Source organism: Agelaius phoeniceus, assembly GCF_051311805.1.
Source record: "Agelaius phoeniceus isolate bAgePho1 chromosome W unlocalized genomic scaffold, bAgePho1.hap1 SUPER_W_unloc_2, whole genome shotgun sequence".
Taxonomy (NCBI): Eukaryota; Metazoa; Chordata; class Aves; order Passeriformes; family Icteridae; genus Agelaius; species Agelaius phoeniceus.
In genome coordinates, this window is record NW_027509867.1 from 5154241 (window position 1) to 5172170 (window position 17930).

A 17930-nucleotide genomic window follows, 5' to 3' on the forward strand; every position below is an offset into this window, starting at 1 on the left:
ACCCTGGGAAGGCCACACACACAGGGGACAATGTCACACTTGCCCTGCCCCAGGGGAGGTCTCTGTCCCTGTCACTCTGTGACTGTCCCCCCCTTTTCTCTTTCACAGGCCGGGGGCTTTTCGAAATCTAAGAATAAGTTTTCTCTTTGTCCCTGTCACCTTTGTGACCTCTACACAGAGCTTTCCCTTCCTTTTAATAATCTTTTCATAAAAGATGTATCGCAATGTATTGGGCCGAATTTCCACTTTTCTTTTATTGGAACCTGCCAGCAGCTGAGCTGGAGCTGTGCAGGACCAATGGATTTTGGAATTGCCACAAATTGCTTCTATTGTCAGTTTATTAAATTTTGGGATTTGTTTGTGTGTTCACCACAACTGACTTGTGGGAAGAGCAAATTCAAGGCATTTTATGTAGGGTTAAGTTTGATTTTTGTCAAGAAACAACTTTACTTTGTCCAGTGCCCAGGGAGTGCTCAAGGGGTCTCTCTCCACTCGCCCTGGGGGATGCTTGGGAGGGGTTTGGGGGGTTTGTCCCTGTCCCTGTCACCCCAGGCCATTCCCCAGGGGTGTCCCTGTCCCTGTCACCCCAGGCCATTCCCCAGGGGTCTCCATCATTCTCACCCCAGGGAATGCCTGGGGGGTCTCCTTCCCTCTCTCCCCTGTGCCAGGGGGTGCTCGGGGCAGTCTCTGTCCCTCTCAGCCCAGGGGATGCTCGGGGCTCTCTGTCCCCTGGCCCTGGGGGATGCTCGGGGGGTCTCCATCCCTCTGGCCTCAGGCAATGCCTGTGCAGGGCTGGGCACCAGGGGCTCTGTGTCCCTCTCACCGCTGAGGCTGCTCGGGGCTGGGGGGGCTCTGCCACCTTCTCAGCCCTGGGGAGGCCGGGGGGGTCTCTGTCCCTCTCAGCCCTGCTGGGACCCCACCCAAACATCATCGGGGTCACAGGGACAGAGACACCCCCAAAGCCCCAGAAGGGCTGAGCCTGGGATTTGTTTGGGGCTGAGGATTTAGGAAGGGGCTGGAATTGGGGCTGGGCTTGGAGTTGGGGCTGAGATTTGGATTAGAGCTGGGATTGGGGTTAAGGCTAGACATGGGATTGGCTTTAGGGCTGGGGTTGGGATTGGGTCTGGGGTTAGATGAGTCTGGGACTGGAATGTAATTTAATACAGAACTGTGAGTGTGTCTGAACATGGAGTGAGATTGAGACCAGGATCAGGGTCAGGTTTGGGACTGAGCTCACCCAGAGCAGGACAGGAGGGGATGTCACTGTAAAAGGTTTGGGGAAAATCCTTTTTTTGGGGAGAAACAAGGTGTGAATGCCTTCGGTTGGGGATTCCTCTTGCCCAAGTCCATCTCTAGAAGTCACCTGATGTCCATAAAAACCTTCAAAAATCAAGAGTGTATAAAAAAAGCACCACCAGGAGTTTCCCATTTCCAGTCTCATCCCTCTGGGGTTCTGGTGGTCCCCTGTCTCTGGGCTCTTGGGGATCCCATGGGTCCTGGGGATCCCCCCTCTCCAGGGTCCTGGTAAGGGATGCAGGTGGATTTTGGGGTCCCAAGGTCCCTCTCTCCAGCCTCCCCTCAATCCAGCCACTTGGGCTTCCCCCCTCTTCCCACCACCCTGTCCTGCTTTAGGCCAAATTTGGTTGAAAACCTCCAAAAGGAATTTCCTCTGGAATGCAGATTCAGCAGCCCCACCCTCAGCCAGTTCGGGAAATGATTTCCTTGGAGAAAAGTGGAAAAAACCACTTTATTTAACAGGCAAGGCATTCACCAGCACAAAAATTGAACAATATTAAGAAATAAAACCTCCTGCTGCTGGAAAATAGGTGACAAAGTCCCTCCTTGGGCTGGGGCTTGGCTCACTCAGTGTCTTATCAGTCTCTTATCAGTCTCTTATCTGTCTCTTATCAGTCCCTCCTGTATTGGAAATGCCTCCACCCAGGCTCAGCCAGGTGGGCCACAGGTGGGAGCTGCCGGTGGTGTTCTGGGTGTTCAGTGCAGAGCAGGTTTAAACAGCTCCAAAGAAAAAGAAAAACCACAGTCCAGGGAACTTCTCTACCTCAGAGAGCTAAAAACTAACTAAAAGCAAAGGAGAGCTCTGTCCCGCCCTCTGTCCATCCAGGAGCCGGAATGTGGAGGAGTGAGTGCAGTGTCTGAAAACAAACTGCAGCTTCTTCCTCCTCCCCTTGGCTCTCAGAACCGGCCTTAAAGGTGCAGAACTAATTTCTGGGCTAAACGGACCGATGGGGCATGAGCATCATGAAGTCGCCCCAGGACGCGCCCCTGTCAGAGCCAGGGGGTCCCGTCCCCGCCTCATCTCCGGGCTGCCGGGGGTGCCCCAGCTCCGGTATCGCCCCTTCCCCTCTCCCCGCCCCGGGGGTCCCCCGTTTCCACAGCCCCGGCTCTCACGGGGATCCCCAAAACCAATGTCCCGCCCCGTCGGTACCGGGCCATCCCCACGTGGAGCCCCCGGGACCCTCCCGAGGGGCGATCGCGGCTCCTCTGCCCCCGAAAAAGCTCCTCTTAGGGAGCGCGGAGATACCCGGGGCTCGAGTCCGGGATCTGCCGGCTCCGAACACGCTCCAAAAAAATCCTCCCGGACACCCCTGGCTGGAGCCGGGGCGAGCTCGGCCTCGCCCTCACCTGCGGCTCGGGCTGGGGGCGATGCTCCCGGGGCAGGGGCTGCTGCAGGCTCAGCGTGCGGGCGCTGCGAGCGCCGGGATTCTCCCGCTCCCGCTCCTGCTCCTCCTCTCCCTCCTCTTCCTCCCGCATTTCCTCCGCTGCCAGCCCGGACCCCCCTTTCCCACCCCTCTGCCCCGCGGCCCCGCAGCCCCGGCTGCTGGGTGGGGGAGCCCCCGATCGGCCCCAGGGCTGGGCAGGGGGCTCGGGGACCCCCCCGGGGCGGATCCGTGCCCCCGGCCCGAGCCCCAAACTCCGCTCCGGGGCCGCTGGGCTCTGCGGGTCTGCCTGGCAACCGGTGAGTCACCGGCGAGAAAAGCTCTGGTTGGCTGGAAATTGTTCAGCGCGTTCTCTGATTGGCTGGAATTGTGAAAGGCGCTGCGCCCTGAGGGTGTCCCCGGGAGCTGCGGAGTCCGGGCCGGAGCCTTTTCCTATTTCTTTCTCCCCCTCTGAGAACTCTTTCCTATTTCTTTCTTTCTCTGAGATCTCTTCCAGATTTCTTTCTCTCCCTCTCTCTTCCCCATTTCTTGTTCAGTTCAATCCAAGTTCGAGCAGATCCACAGGTTGCGTTCCCATGGTCTCATTCGCACCTTCCCTGGGGCAGAGGCGTCTCTCCCTCGCGAAATCGTAACCCATGGCCAGGGTCCCTTCCCACCACAACCATTCTGGGATTCTATCAGTGACTCACTTCCCTTCTTCCCTCTGCTTCCAGCGGGGAAGGTGCTGGGAAATGTCCATCAAAGCCACCTTTGCTGTGTGCTCTGGGAGCCCACAGAGCTGCTGGACCTTGTCCCCTGGCCCTGCACAGCTCCTTGGGAGGCACGGCAGGAGCAGCACCCTGGGAACCTCGGGAATGCCCCTCTGGGATCCATGGCACACACTGCCAGGGGCTGGAATTCCAGTTCCCAGCCAGGAAAAGATGTTCCTGCCCTGGAAGGCAAAGCTCTTAAGAAGGAGCCAAAAGCCAAGTGGAGCAAGATCTTACAGTGACATTTCACTGCTGGCCTTCATAACTTCACCCATGGTTGTTGTAGCTCCTGGATTGGGAATTAAATCAGGGCAGGGTCTTTGGTGGGAGCTGCCCTGGGTCAAGGGAGACACTGAGAGAGAAACAGAGCAGGCAAAGAGAGGCAGGAGAGAAAGGGGGACACAAACACAATCAGCTGAGAAGGTGGCACTCTGAAAACACAACGGAACTGACTGAAAAGGAATATGAGAGAAAGAAATTATTTTGCACCTTTTATTTCCTATCAAAATACAATTTCTTCCCCTTCTCACAAACCTCCTCCCAGTGTCATTCAGTCAGAAAGTTTTTCATTCTGGGTGGATGTTCCAGGCTGCAGCCACAAGCAAACAGGGAATGGGGATTTTCCTGCTCCTGGGGAGTTTGACATCCTCAGCTGAGGAGAGGAGGAGGCACCAGAAGAAAAAGGGAAGCCGGGCTTCATCCTCCCACAGGAAAGAGAGGGGGGAAGTCTCTCATCCTGTCTGCAGCTGCTCCCACAGGGATGTGAGGGCTGATCCCAGAGCCCCAAGGGTCACAGTCAGGGCTGCCCTCAGGGAATGCTCATCTGGTATTGAGGAGCAGCGTGGGAGCACCTGGATCATGGGGCACCCAGCTGCCCCCCATGTTTGGAGGTGCCTGAGGAGGGCTGGGACAATGCCAGGGACATCCTGCAGTGACATCCCCCCTGTCCTGCTCTGGGTGAGCTCAGTCCCAAACCTGACCCTGATCCTGGTCTCAATCTCACTCCATGTTTAGACACACTCACAGTTCTGTATTAAATCTCATCCCAGTCCCAGACTTGTCTAGCCCCAGACCCAATCCCAAGCCCAGCCCTAAGGCCAATCCCATGTCTAGCCTTAACCCCAATCCCAGCTCTAATCCAAATCTCAGCCCCAACTCCAAGCCCAACCCCAATTCCAGGCCCTTCCTAAATCCTCAGCCCCAAACCAAATCCCAGGCTCAGCCCTTCTGGGGCTTTGGGGGTGTCTCTGTCCCTGTGCCCCCGATGATGTTTGGGTGGGGTCCCAGCAGGGCTGAGAGGGACAGAGACCCCCCCGGCCTCCCCAGGGGTGAGAAGGTGGCAGAGCCCCCCCAGCCCCGAGCAGCCTCAGCGGTGAGAGGGACACAGAGCCCCTGGTGCCCAGCCCTGCACAGGCATTGCCTGAGGCCAGAGGGATGGAGACCCCCCGAGCATCCCCCAGAGCCAGGGGACAGAGAGCCCCGAGCATCCCCTGGGCTGAGAGGGACAGAGACTGCCCCGAGCACCCCCTGGCACAGGGGAGAGAGGGAGGGAGACCCCCCAGGCATTCCCTGGGGTGAGAATGATGGAGACCCCTGGGGAATGGCCTGGGGTGACAGGGACACCCCTGGGGAATGGCCTGGGGTGAGAGGGACAGGGACACCCCTGGGGAATGGCCTGGGGTGAGAGGGACAGGGACACCCCTGGGGAATGGCCTGGGGTGACAAGGACAGGGACAAACTCTCCTAAGCCCCTCCCAAGCATCCCCAAGGGCAAGTGGCACAGAGACCCCTTGAGCATCCCCTGGGCAATGGACAAAGTAAAGTTGTTTCTTGACAAAAATCAATCTTGACCCTACAGAAAATGCCTTGAATTTGCTCTTCCCACAAGTCACTTGTGGTGAAAACGCAAACAAATCCCAAAACTTATTAAACTGACACTAGAAGCGATTCTGTGGCAATTCCAAAATCCATTGGTCCTGCACAGCTCCAGCTCAGCTGCTGGCACATTCTGATAAAAGAAAAGTGGAAATTCGGCCCAACACATTGTGATACCTCTGTTATGAAAAGATTATGAAAAGGAATGAAAAGCTCTGTGTAGATGTCACAAAGGTGACAGGGACAAAGAAAAAACTTATTCTTAGATTTGGCAAATCCGACGGCCTATGAAAGAGAAAAGGGGGGACAGCCATGGAGTGACAGGGACAGAGACCTCCCCTGGGGCAGCGCAAGTGTGACATTGTCCCCTGTGTGTGTGGCCTTCCCGGGGTGGGGGTTTCACACCTAAACCAGTTTGGGTAAGGGGGGTGGTGTTCACCCCCTGAGCAGGGATTCCCCCACTGTTTCAGGCTGCAATGTAAGATGGAACCAAATGCATGTTTTCAATGCCCATCTTCATCAACTGCTAGAAACAGGTGGGGCAGTGTTCTTGATCTCTTCCATGACTCAGCCCTGATAACGCCCTCCAGGGGAGATATCTTCTGGGAATGGGCCATTGAGTGTCACTGCAGGACCGATCAAATTCCATCCTCCCATTGTGGGATGCTCCGCCCAGGGGGAGGATCCAAGCATTCCTACCTGGATATAAGCTGAGCCTTGCAACACCAGGAGCAGCTTGCCTACAGGATTCCCAGAGGACAAGAGCTCCAGAACCACCACTGGACCTGCAGAGGAAGACCAGACCCTTCTACAGGATCACTGCTTGGACAGAATCACGTTCATCACTCCCACAGGACTGCAGCCACCATTTAATGGAACTGCTGCCACCACCCTGAGCAACAGGGTGTCAGGTTATATCCTGACTCTGTCAGTTTAGGGCAGTGTTTTTGTATCATTGCCTTGATCTTCATTTTCTTCTTAAATTGTAATCCTGGTTTAGACCCTCCCCAGGTTTGCCTTCAAACAAGTACAAAATTCAATGTACTCATCCCTTGTTTTCTTCCCAAAACAGGATTTTCCATCCTGTAAACTTGGCCAGATGGAGGAGGAGGCTGTGAGGAAGAAGAAGGTGCCCCAGGAGCCCCAGGCAGGTGAGGAGGAAGTCAGTGCCCCTTTCCCCCTCTCTCCTGCTCCATCTCCCAGCCCAGCACAGCCCCTGGCTGCAGGACAACCCTGCTGCCAACCCTGTCCTGCTGGGGATGCACTGGGGGGATCTCCTTCCCCTTCCCTCTGGCACGGAGGCAAATCCCATCCTCTCCTTGGCCTTCCTCCCCCACAAAAGGAGCTGAGGATGGAGACCAGGGAGGGCAAATCCCTGTGGCAGAACTTCATGGAAGAGGCCATTTTTAGTGGCTCCACGGTGCAGAATTCCAACGTGGAGGACAAGTCCCAGAGATCCCACAGGAGGAGGGGCTCCAAACCCAGCCCAGTGTGCTCTGAGGAGGAAAGACCCACCCTGGGCCAGGAAGGTGGACAGAGCTTCAGCCAGAGCTCGGAGCTGGTGGCCCAGGAGCAGCTTCATGATGGGGAGAAGCCCCACAAGTGCTTGGAGTGTGGGAAGAGCTTCAGGCAGAGCAGCACCCTGATCAGCCACCAGATGATCCACACTGGGAAATGGCCCTACGAGTGTGGGGAGTGTGGGAAGGGCTTCAGCTGCAGCTCTGCCCTCATCATCCACCAATGCATCCACACTGGGGAGAGGCCCTACGAGTGTCCTACTGTGGGAAGAGCTTCACCCAGGGCTCTGACCTGACCAAACACCAACGGAGGCACCAGTAAGGGAAGCCCTGCAAATGCCCCAAGTGCAGCAGGAGCTTCGCACACTGTTCCAAATTCATCCCCCATTGGAGACCCCACGTTGGCCAGAGCCCTGGTGATCCATCTTCCCTGTGATCCATGCTGGGAAGACACCTGTACATTTTGTTGCCCCTACCAATGACATGATGTGGGATGGGAGAACATGAGGGTCTGGCCATGGCCCTGTCATTACATTCACTCCCACCTCAGGTCATTGCCAGGGGCAGGAAAGGGACTCTCTCTTTCCCTCCCTGAGGACAAGTGTGTCCTTTCCAGACAGGAGGAAATACATTACCAGGAAGAGCCAGTTTTTGATGTTGATGTTTTCTCTGTAAATAGTTTTACTTATCCCTTCTGTTATCAATATTGTTTCTGTTCCTGTTTGTTCCTTATCTCGTTGCTGTTCCCAATAAATTGTTCTTCTCCCAGTCCGGGATCTTTGCCTTTTGTGCTTTCCATGGGAGGCGGGAGGGCAGCGAGGGCAGCGTGGTTTTAGCAGGAGCAGGAAATTGGGGAATCCCATTGCTGAAGCCCGGCCCGTGGAAACCAAGCATCCCAGCTGGTGCCAGCCCTGGTGGCCATGGCAGCAGCCTTGGGAGCGGGTCCCTGGCTGGGGCTCTGGGAACCTCTTCCCTCTGGTGCCCAGGGACAGGAGTGGAGGGAGCGGCTGCAGCTGAGTCGGGGCAGGCTCAGCTTGGATGTCAGGAAAAGGTTTTTGGCCAGAGGCTGCTGGGGCCCTGGCCAGGCTCCCCAGGGAAGGGTCCCAGCTCCAGGGCTCTCTGAGCTGCAGCAGCGTTTGGCCAGCGCTGCCAGGCCCAGGCTGGCATTGTTGGGGTGTCCTGTGCAGGGCCAGCAGTTGGACTGGAGGATCCTGATGGGTCCCTCCCAGCTCAGCCAATTCTGTGCTTCTGGGATCCCATCAGCCTGGGGATGGGGCTGCCAATGGTTGCCATGGCAACGGGCTCTGGCTGCAGGCCTGAGCTGGTGTCCATGGCAACCACCCCTGGCATGGGGTCTACATGGAGCTGCCAAGGGACTGAGCATAGCAACAGGGGGCTGGGGATGGTTGCCATGGAAACTGACCCTAGCAACAAGGGCCTGGGGATGGTTGCCATGGAAACTGACTGACCATAGCAACAGGGGGCTGGTGATGGTTGCCATGGAAACTGACCATAGCAACAAGGGCCTGGGGATGGTTGCCATGGAAACTGACCATAGCAACAGGGGGCTGGGGATGGTGTCCTGCTCAGGATCAGATTTGTCACAGGCCCTCAGAGGGGTTCCATGGGATCTTTCCAAGAGTCTCCAGGCTGTTCCAGAGCTGGAATGTCACAGGCAGAGACAGGGGCTCCATGGAGACCTCCCAGGGCTTTCTGGGAATGGTAAAGAGCCCTGTGGTCAGAGGCAGTCACAGCCATTCCATGGTGATATCCCAGGGCACCTTGGGCTGCAAAGGCACCAATCTGTCACAGGCACTCACGGGGGCTCCACGGTGACATCCCAGAAGTCCCCAGGCTGCCAAAGAGCCGGGATGTCCCAGACACTCACAGGGGTTCCTGTCATGACCACAGTGGGAGCTTCAGGCAGCGTTTATTAGAGAAGCTCCTGTTGGGTCACAAGGTGCAGAAAGGATCCCCAATAGCCCCCACAGATCCCCAAATGTCACCTTTGAGTCAGAGATGACACAGACTCAGATCAGAAGGCTAAGGGCTAAAAGTCACCTGTTGTTTCAATCCTCTTCTTTTATATCTTGGTTTGCTACAGGTGGACCTCACTGGTCATTTCATCAACACATTTCCCATGATTGGCCAATTAAGACAACACCTTTCAGTAAACAACTTTTGGAAAAAAGCCAACTTATAACAAACATTGTCAGAGCACCAGTTATTGATGTTTGTTTCATGATGGGCCTTTGTGGGGGCTCCCTGGATGGAGGAAACCCTCCTGTAGCAGTTCTGTGCCACGTAAAAGGAGCTGCACGGGACTTCTTCAGTCTTCAGCTTCTTGTTTATTCTTATTATATCTAAAGGTTTGCATTGCTGTCCACACCAGGCTCAGTGCACTGAAAAAGCACCACAAAATTGCTCTGAAATGTACAGTTTCAAGGTCCTTAAAGTTGTCTCATCCATTTAACTCTTAAAACATACATTATTTCTACTTATCTACCAGTAGCTCATCCCTTAACTGTCCAGATAACCTCTGCACTGTGCTTTCCTTGACAAATCACCCTCTGCCACCAACACTGCAGAAAATGGAGTAGAGGAAGAAGAAGACAGGGACTACACCCCAATTCCTCCATCTTGCTTCCTATCTACACCATACTAAAAATCCCAAAACCGAAATTTCTCACCCAAGTGACATGCTATACTAGCCTCCGATCTATTTTACACTTGGGTAAATTCTAATCTGTCTCAAAGTCCTGGAAGTCCTCTCCATGGGTGATGGTTAAAGGCAATGTTTCTCTGGGGGTCAGGACTCCTCAGAGAAGACAGAGAAATATTCCCAGTGCCCTGGATTCCCACACATTTAACGTAAAATCCTTTAACCCTTAACATGTGAAGTTACGCAAAAATGTTCCAGGGAAGTAGGATTCAAAGGAGAAGAAATAGAGAACAACAGAAAGACAGAAGATCCATAGAAAGACACACACATGGGTACCAACTGCTGGGGTTCCAGCATCACCAACAGAGGAACCCCAGCAGAAGGCAGGATCCAGACCCTGGGCTGGCCTCGTGCTCCAGCTTTTAATCCCCTGGGCCTTCATGGCCCTGCCCCTAGGGTGGGACTGCCAGTTGCTTGTCCAATCAGCGCCAGGGTAGCACCAGCTGCTGCTGTGTGATTGATTGATTGATTTATTGATTGACAGCTGGGCCAATCAGAGCTGGGTTAGCACCGCCCCTGCTGTCTGATTGGCAGCTCTGCCAGGCCAGGGCTGGGGGCGGGGCTCTGTCCCACCACAAACCAAGGCCTGACCCGGCCCTGGCCCCACACGGGCATTCCGAGCATCCCAAGGTGTCTCATGGGGACATGGATCTCATCCAGCCTCTGACAGCGACCACGGTGACACTACGGAACCTCATGGAACCATGGGTCAGTTGTGACAATGGAGATCCAAGGAAACAATGGTGAGACTGTGGAATCCAGGAATCATGGAATCAAGGAGACCATTGTGCAAATCATGGGCCCTGTGGAAGCAAGGATCAATGATCAAACTGTGGTTTGATTGGGATTGATTTAAAATAGAAACAAGGAGCCATTGTTTCACAGCGGGGCTGCGTGGGGCTGCATGGAGCCAAGTGACTCTGTTGGGGCTCATGAAACCAAGAAGCCATTGTGACATTGCCAGAGCTCATGGAATCAAGGAGACCATTGTGACAGTGTGGGCACCCATGAAGTCCATGGAACATGGAACAGGTCTCCCTGTTTTGGCCTCCTGGGGGCTGTCTGACAGGTCCCACTGAATTTGGCATGTCAAGGGCCACTTCCCATCTGACTGTGAAGCACTGGGGCTCTGTGCTTTTATTCCTATGGAAAAGAACTGTCTTCCTTGTCTAGGCGCCCATGGCTGAAATTAGGATTCCACCTCAAAAATTCCATATATTCAACGGTTACTCTCCAAAAAAATCGACCAATACAGTCATGTCTGGCCAGCCTTGGCCTCAGGTGGCTGCCTCTCATCTGCCCCTGCACCACTGGGGCTCACTTGTTTCCTTCCTATGGAGGCCATTGTGACACTGCAGGGCATTGTGGAGGCAAAGGGCATTGTTACACTGTGGGAACTTGTGGAACCAAGGGGATGGATCATTGTGACACTGTGGGTACCATGGATCCATGGGGCCATTGTGACACGGTGGAGTCTTGAGGAACCCTGAAGACCATTGGGACACTTTGGGGTCTTCTGAAATGCAGAGGACATTGTGACCCTGCAGGGTACCATGGATCCAAGGCACCATTGTGACACTGTGGAGCCTCATGGAACCAAGGACATCATTGTGGCTCTGCTGGGCCACATGATCCCAAAGGACCAGAGCAAAGCTGCGGTGTGGGAGTTAGCCCAGCTGTAACTCAGACAGATTTTACCCCAGAAGTACTGGGCGTGAGTTTCAAGCCCTGGGAATCATTTGTTTAAATTAAGGTGAGCTTGAAAATTCTCCAAAAAGCCTTTAGTGTTGTTATGCTAACTTGTCCAAGTTCTATTCCCCTATTGGTTACTTGTTTCCCCTATAGGGTTATTGTTCCAGAGTGTTCTACCCCCATGTGTACATGTTGTTGCTCCCTTTTTTCTTGGGTCTTTGGAACCTGCCCCTCATACTGTGCTCGACTTCTCCATGTTTATTGTTTCCCACCCTGTTATTAAAGTTCCTTTTAAACAACTCCATTGATCCTGCTCCTTTTCATTTTTGCAAACCTCGCCCTGAGGTCAGGGAACCAGAGAGGTTTGTCACAGCCACCCTCATTGTGACATTTGACACCCGAACAGGGACCATGACACTCAGGGCTCCCTGTGTCAGTCACGTCAGCTGGGGTTAGCTGATGGATAGGCCAGGGCTCCCGGAGATTTTGGATTGTGCCGGGCCCGGCGGATTCATCGTTGCTTCAAGGGACCTTGCCCAGGATCAGCAGGGACAAAAATGGTTTCACCCGCATAGGATTGCAGGTGGGTTTGGGGAAATGCAAAACATTTGTTGCCCTTTTTGCCACTGTGTTTTTACACTATGCACCCATGTCCCATAATTGATTTGGGGTGTTCTCGTGGCTCTTCCCCATAAGGTGGAGAAAGAGAAAAATGGGCAGCCAGATGTCCAAATTAGAAAGCAGCATATATGGATGCTTTAAGTTAATTCTCACTGATCATGACAAAATATTTTCAAAGAAGAAATTAAAATCAATCATGAGGTGGATCATTAAAAATATTCCAGACGCCTCTGCTCATGAAATCCATACCACTGAATTTTGGGACTCAGTGGGAGTTAAACTGTACAACGTTTCAATCAAAAGGGACCCCATTGCACCCCGCATGCTCCTCATCTTCCACACCATCCTTGAGACCCTTCACCAGCAAGCAGTGTCTCGAAAACTCGATCCGTTGGTCACTCCTAACTCAGAACCTTCCCTCAAACATGCCTTTCTCAGACCTTCCATGATGGTCCAAGATGGCAATGGCCACGCTGTCTTGGAGCATCATGCCCTGGAGACTCAAGACAGAAGGAGCCTGAATGTGGCTCGGGAGCCCAACCATCCTCCCTCCATCTTGGCTCCTCCACTTCCTGCTACCACAACTTTCTCTTCTGCCCTGAATGAACCTCCAGACTCCACCCCCACAACTGCAGGTCACGCCCCCACTGTCAATCATCCTCTCCACCCTGGGCCATGCCTCCAGTTAAGGAAGGAGACTGGCAAATAACCTTAAAAGTCCTCATTGCCCCTGTATGTTATGAAAGAAGGGGGCAGAATCCCAAGTGTCAGCCATTGGTTTACGGGGAAATCAAGGATCTGTGTAGGGCAGCTAAAGACCATAGGAAGGACTTAACTTGTTTTAATGGCCTAATGAGGGCCATGTTTACAGCAAATGTCTTAACCACCTATGATTTAAAATATATTATGACCAGGTTGTTGTCACCTACAGAGTACACCCTGTGGGAAGGGGGATGGAAGGAACTAAATCCATTAATAGCAGACTATGCTAATAATGAGGCAAGGGCAGAATTGACAATCAACCATCTCGTTGGAGAAGGACAACACAGCCTACCAGATGGTCAAGCAGCAGGTATCCCCAGAGAAGTATTGGATGATATCAAAGAGATGGCTTTGAAAGCTTTAATCTAGGTACTGGATGGTAGCACCCCCAATTCGGACTATGTAAACATAAGACAAGAACATGGAGAGCCCTACATGAAATTTTTTTATCACCTTAAACAGGCACTAGAGAAACAAGTCCAGGATAAAAAGCTCAAAATGAATTACCAAAATCATTGGGAGTTGCCAATGCCAACCTAGAATGTACGAAAGTGCTGTGTGCCCTTCCATTACAGCCAGAACCCACACTCCTGCAGATGACTGAGGCCTTTAATTGCCTCAGAACAACAGAACACAGAGCAGCTGTACAAGCCCAGGCATTGGGCAAGGAGTTGTAGAAGCCCTAGGGGCCATGTATTTCCCCTTTAAGGGGGCCCAGCAACATCTACAGGGCCCAAAAATATGTTTCCAGTGTGGTCAACAAGGACATTTTAGAAAAGATTGTCTCCAGAGGGGAAGGGACTATCCAGTCCCTAACAGAAATCAACATCAAATTAAGTGGAATTTCTCAAAAGGTAACTACATCAAGCAGCTGTCAAAAAAACTACCACTGGAGTGCAAGGCAGCCTCACACTCTGACACAAATGTTCAAACCAACGATGCCTACAACTGACGAAGGTCAAGTAGCACAAACACCTATTACAAACCATGGAGCACTGAACTCCAGCACCTCGTCTCCCAGTTGCCAAACACCACCAGGGGCAAAATTTGTCCCGGGTCTTGGTGAGTGTGAAGTCTGTTGTTTTAACAGACTATTTTGCCCATGCAATATTGACAGGACAGCTGGGGCCTGAAGATTGGCCCTGTGAACTATTAACCTTAGGAAACTGCCCATCGAGGACTGAAGGATTTTTTGTATTGCCATCCGTACTATCAGTGGCCTCACAAAAAGAAATTACAGTGCTGGCCCTGTCTCCCGACCCACCTTGTTTTATACCCTAAGAACTAACAATTGCACAAGCCATAATACTCCCCAAACAGGATGCCAATGACACTTCACTAGGGATGTGGACCCAGGTGATAAATCGCGATCAACCAAAAATCACCTGCACTCTGGAACTTAACAATGAAAAGATTGTTTTGACAGGGCTTGTGGACATGGGAGCAGACGTGACAGGTATCTCACAATCCAAGTGGGCTCCTAACTGGGTGTTCACAGCTACTGCAGGAATATTGTCCGAGATTGGAGGTGACAGTGACAGTCTCCAAAGTGCAGAACTTATTAACATCAAAGGACCTGAAGACTGAATTGCCACAACAAGACCATTTGTGGTAAAGGACCTCGGTGGATACCAGCTAAGAACATAAAGCCCTACCTGCAGCTGCTGACCAAGGATTCATCAAAGGAGCCCTCAAGTCTACCCCAAGTCAAAACCCACAGGACAGCGATCCTAACACCTGACAGACTAGACAATTTTCAGACCAGGCAATTCTTTCAAAGATGACACATGAAAAGTTTCTACTCACATTCCTCAGCCTGTTTGCAACAATGCTCTTCCTGAGTGGATAGGTAGTCCCACAGCCAAAGCACAGTGTATGGATAACTCTAGCAAAAACCATGAAACAAGACCCCCTGTGCCTGTCTGTTGCTAGCCCTGACGACCCCTTCTCCACCTGCCTAGTGGGGTTGCCTACAGATGTCTGGCCAATAACTGAGGGTGCCATTTGCAGTATGCCAGGTGACAATCCTGACGGCAAATAGAAGTGCAACCCTGTCAGTGCTTGGGACTACTGGACCCACAAGCTCCTGCATGCACCACTCGAACTCAGGGGGTAGAAATTCTCAGCTCTGTAAAAATGGACTTTTGTGTAAGGTTTTATTACTGTCTGAGATGGGGAGAGGGTGAAAGACACAAAATTACAAGAAAAAAAGAAACTATCAGGAGAGACATCTCCCCATACCATCCCACTTACAAAACCAAAGCCAATGGTGTAATTACACCTCTCCCATGATTTCTTAGTCCAGTAGCTACGCACTGCAGTTGCCAAAGGTTGTGCTTCTTATTTGCAGGGATAGAGCATGGCCTGCTGTCCCTTCACACATCGAAGGCGGACCTTGTAGCTTGGGGAGGCTTACCTTGCTGGCACCCAACACAAAAATGATTAATGGCCAGAGAAACAGAGCAAAAAGATGTACAAACAACATTGAATCTGATTGCAAAAATAACGTCATGTATTGGAGTAAAAACAAGAGAATAGCAGCCTCCATGTTACTACCTTGGGTGGCTGCAGCTAAAGCTTTAGGACAATCAGACCATCCTGGGTGTCTGTTGAGTAAGCAAACCAATGCTGCCTCCCTCACATTGAGTGGCTGCTCTCAGACACAGAGACCATCAGACACGCCACCTTGCAGAACAGCGATAGAGTTTTTACTCTGGGCCCATGGGCATGGCTGTGTAGACTCTGAGGGCATGTGCTGCATGAACCTCTCCAGCCACAGCCAGTCAATCCACAAGAGCATTCAGGTACTGAAGGAAGGGTTCAAGAAGCTTCAAGTGGAAAACAAAGACTGGGTCAAAAAACTCTTCTAATCCAAGGGACTAAAGGGTTTGATGATATCTAGCTAAAACAGGACTATGCATTCTCTTAGTGGTTGTTGTTTTGTAGTTAATGGTCCCACGTTTGTTTGAATGATTTTAGAAGGTCTTACAAAATTCTTTCAGTTCCATCTTTCTTGTAAAACAGAATGGGGTAAGATACCCAACACAAGCTCCTCAGGGACTACTTGGAGGAGAGAACTGGAGGCCAGGATGGCACAAAAACCTCTCAGAGACTCAGTGTGGGAAGAAAAATCCTTAAAAGTACCTAAAGTATTCTTAAATCCATAAAGTAACTTAAAAACCTTGAGTATCTCAAGGCATTAATGAGCCCTACTGAGTGTCAGTACAAAGCTCTCAAGGGACTCATTAAAGCAGATAATTGGGGCCATGATTGCACAAACCTCTCACAGAGTCTGTATCAAAAGGGAAACACCAAGTACCTTAAAATAACTGAAGTACCCTGAAGTATTAATGAGCCCCACTGAGTGTTGTTACTGACAAAGCCTCTCCAGGGACTAATTACAGCAGATAATTGGAGGCCATGATTGCACAAACCTCTCAGAGACTCCAAGGCAAAAGCCAAAGCCAAAGTCCTTTGAAAAACCTGCAGCCCCTGCAGGGAGCATGAAGGAGCCCCCAGGGCCATTGCTGAGCAAGGCTCCCCAGGGACTCCTTGCAGCAGATCCTTGAGGCCACTGGGATATGGGCTAGGGGGGGATGCTGAGGGCAGCACAAGGGGCTGACAGTGCCGAGCCTGGCTGGGGCTGTGCCAGGAGGCCCCAGGGCCTCAGGACAAGGTGTCTCCTCCCAGCCCTTGCTGGCACAGACCCTGCTGTGCCCCAGGGCACCAAGACTTGGCTTCTCTTTGTCCCCACCTGTCATCACTGCCTGCAGTTCTCTGCTCTGCCTGGGGCCTGGGGACACTTGCTCAGTCGTGTCCCTCACTGGGACCCATTAAAAGTCCAAGAAACTTTGGAGTTGGATTCTGCCTTGGAGTTCTGCAGAGGTTTCTTCATCTCCCTCTCAGGGACTGATGTTCAGGGCCTGAGCACAAAGCCCCAGAGGCTGATTAAAGTCCTTGTGCTGTGTCTGTGCTGCTGAGCTGGGCTGGGCTCCTGGCACAGAGGCAGCTCCTGCTCACCAAGAAGAGTTTCAAAAGCACATTTCTCTTGATGAGCAGCTCTTGTGCCAGCCCAGCAGGGCTGGGGCACTGCCTGCAGCCAGCCCAGGCACAGCACAGAGGCACAGAGAGCTTCAATCAGTCAGGGCTGGGAAGGGGCTGAGAAGTGCCTGGGGCACAATCACTGCCACCCCTTGGCACAGGAACCTCTGGCTGCAGGACAGTGCAGCTGCAGCTCCTGGAGCCATCTCCTCAAGCTGGAACATGCCAATGCCTGCAGAGCCTGTGAGTACATTCTCTGCTTGTCTCTTGTGCAGAGCAGCCAGGGGTGCCCAGGGCTGTCCTGCAGAGCAGGGTCCTGCAGCCCAGGGTGCTGTGCTGGGGCAGGGACTCTGCTGCCTGCCAGGGACAGCTCTCAGCCAGCCCTGGCAGCTGCTGCCAGCGCTGGGGGACAAGATCTGGGTGGCAGGAGACAGCTGGTGAGGCTTGGGAGTGTTCTCCTTGTGTGGGGAGGATGCTGCATTGTTCAGGACTGCTCCCAGCATGACATTTAACTGCAGAACATTTCCAAATAGATTATACAGTGAGTATAGCAAGGCAGAGGCTGCATAAAAGTGGATATCCTGCTTTTTAAATCTACTGCGCTGAGTTGGAAATTGCACATTGATATTCATCTCTCAGTTCAGGTTGAGAAAAAAAAAAATTCTCTGATCAGAATAAACCAGGAAGCAACAGCAATCACCACAGGACCCCTTGGAGCTTGCATCAGTGTCACTTTTCCAGCCTCCTCGGTGTTGCTCTGACGTTGCCATCAGAGCCTACAGAGCCAGAGCTGCCCCTGGGCAGTGCCTGAGCTGGGAGGGCTCTGCAGGGCAGAGCTGAGCCCCCAGGGCTGGGCTGGGCTCTGGCAGCACTGGCAGGGCCCAGCCCTGGCCACAGGGAAGCAGCTGCTGGCAGGGACAGCTCCAGGCAGCAGAGCCCTGGGCAGGCAGTGGGGGGAAAGTGCCCCCAGCCTGTGCTGGGATATTTCAAGTCCTCTCCAAACCCAACTATTCCATGATTACTTTTCTTACAGATCCCCATGCCAAGGCATCACAGCAAATGTCCAACAGCAGTTCCATCAGGCACTTCCTGCTGCTGGCATTGGCAGACACGCAGCAGCTGCAGCTCCTGCACTTCTGCCTCTTGCTGGGCATCTCCCTGGCTGCCCTCCTGGGCAACAGCCTCATCATCAGCGCCGTAGCCTGCGGCCACCACCTGCACACGCCCATGTTCTTCTTCCTGCTCAACCTGGCCCTCAGCGACCTGGGCTCCA

General features: G+C 52.8%; 1 pseudogene; it reads left to right on the top strand.

The window, feature by feature from the left end:
* The first annotated feature begins 5235 nt into the window (after positions 1 to 5235).
* Positions 5236 to 17930, top strand: part of LOC143692677 (uncharacterized) — an 81677-nt pseudogene continuing 68982 nt past the window's right edge.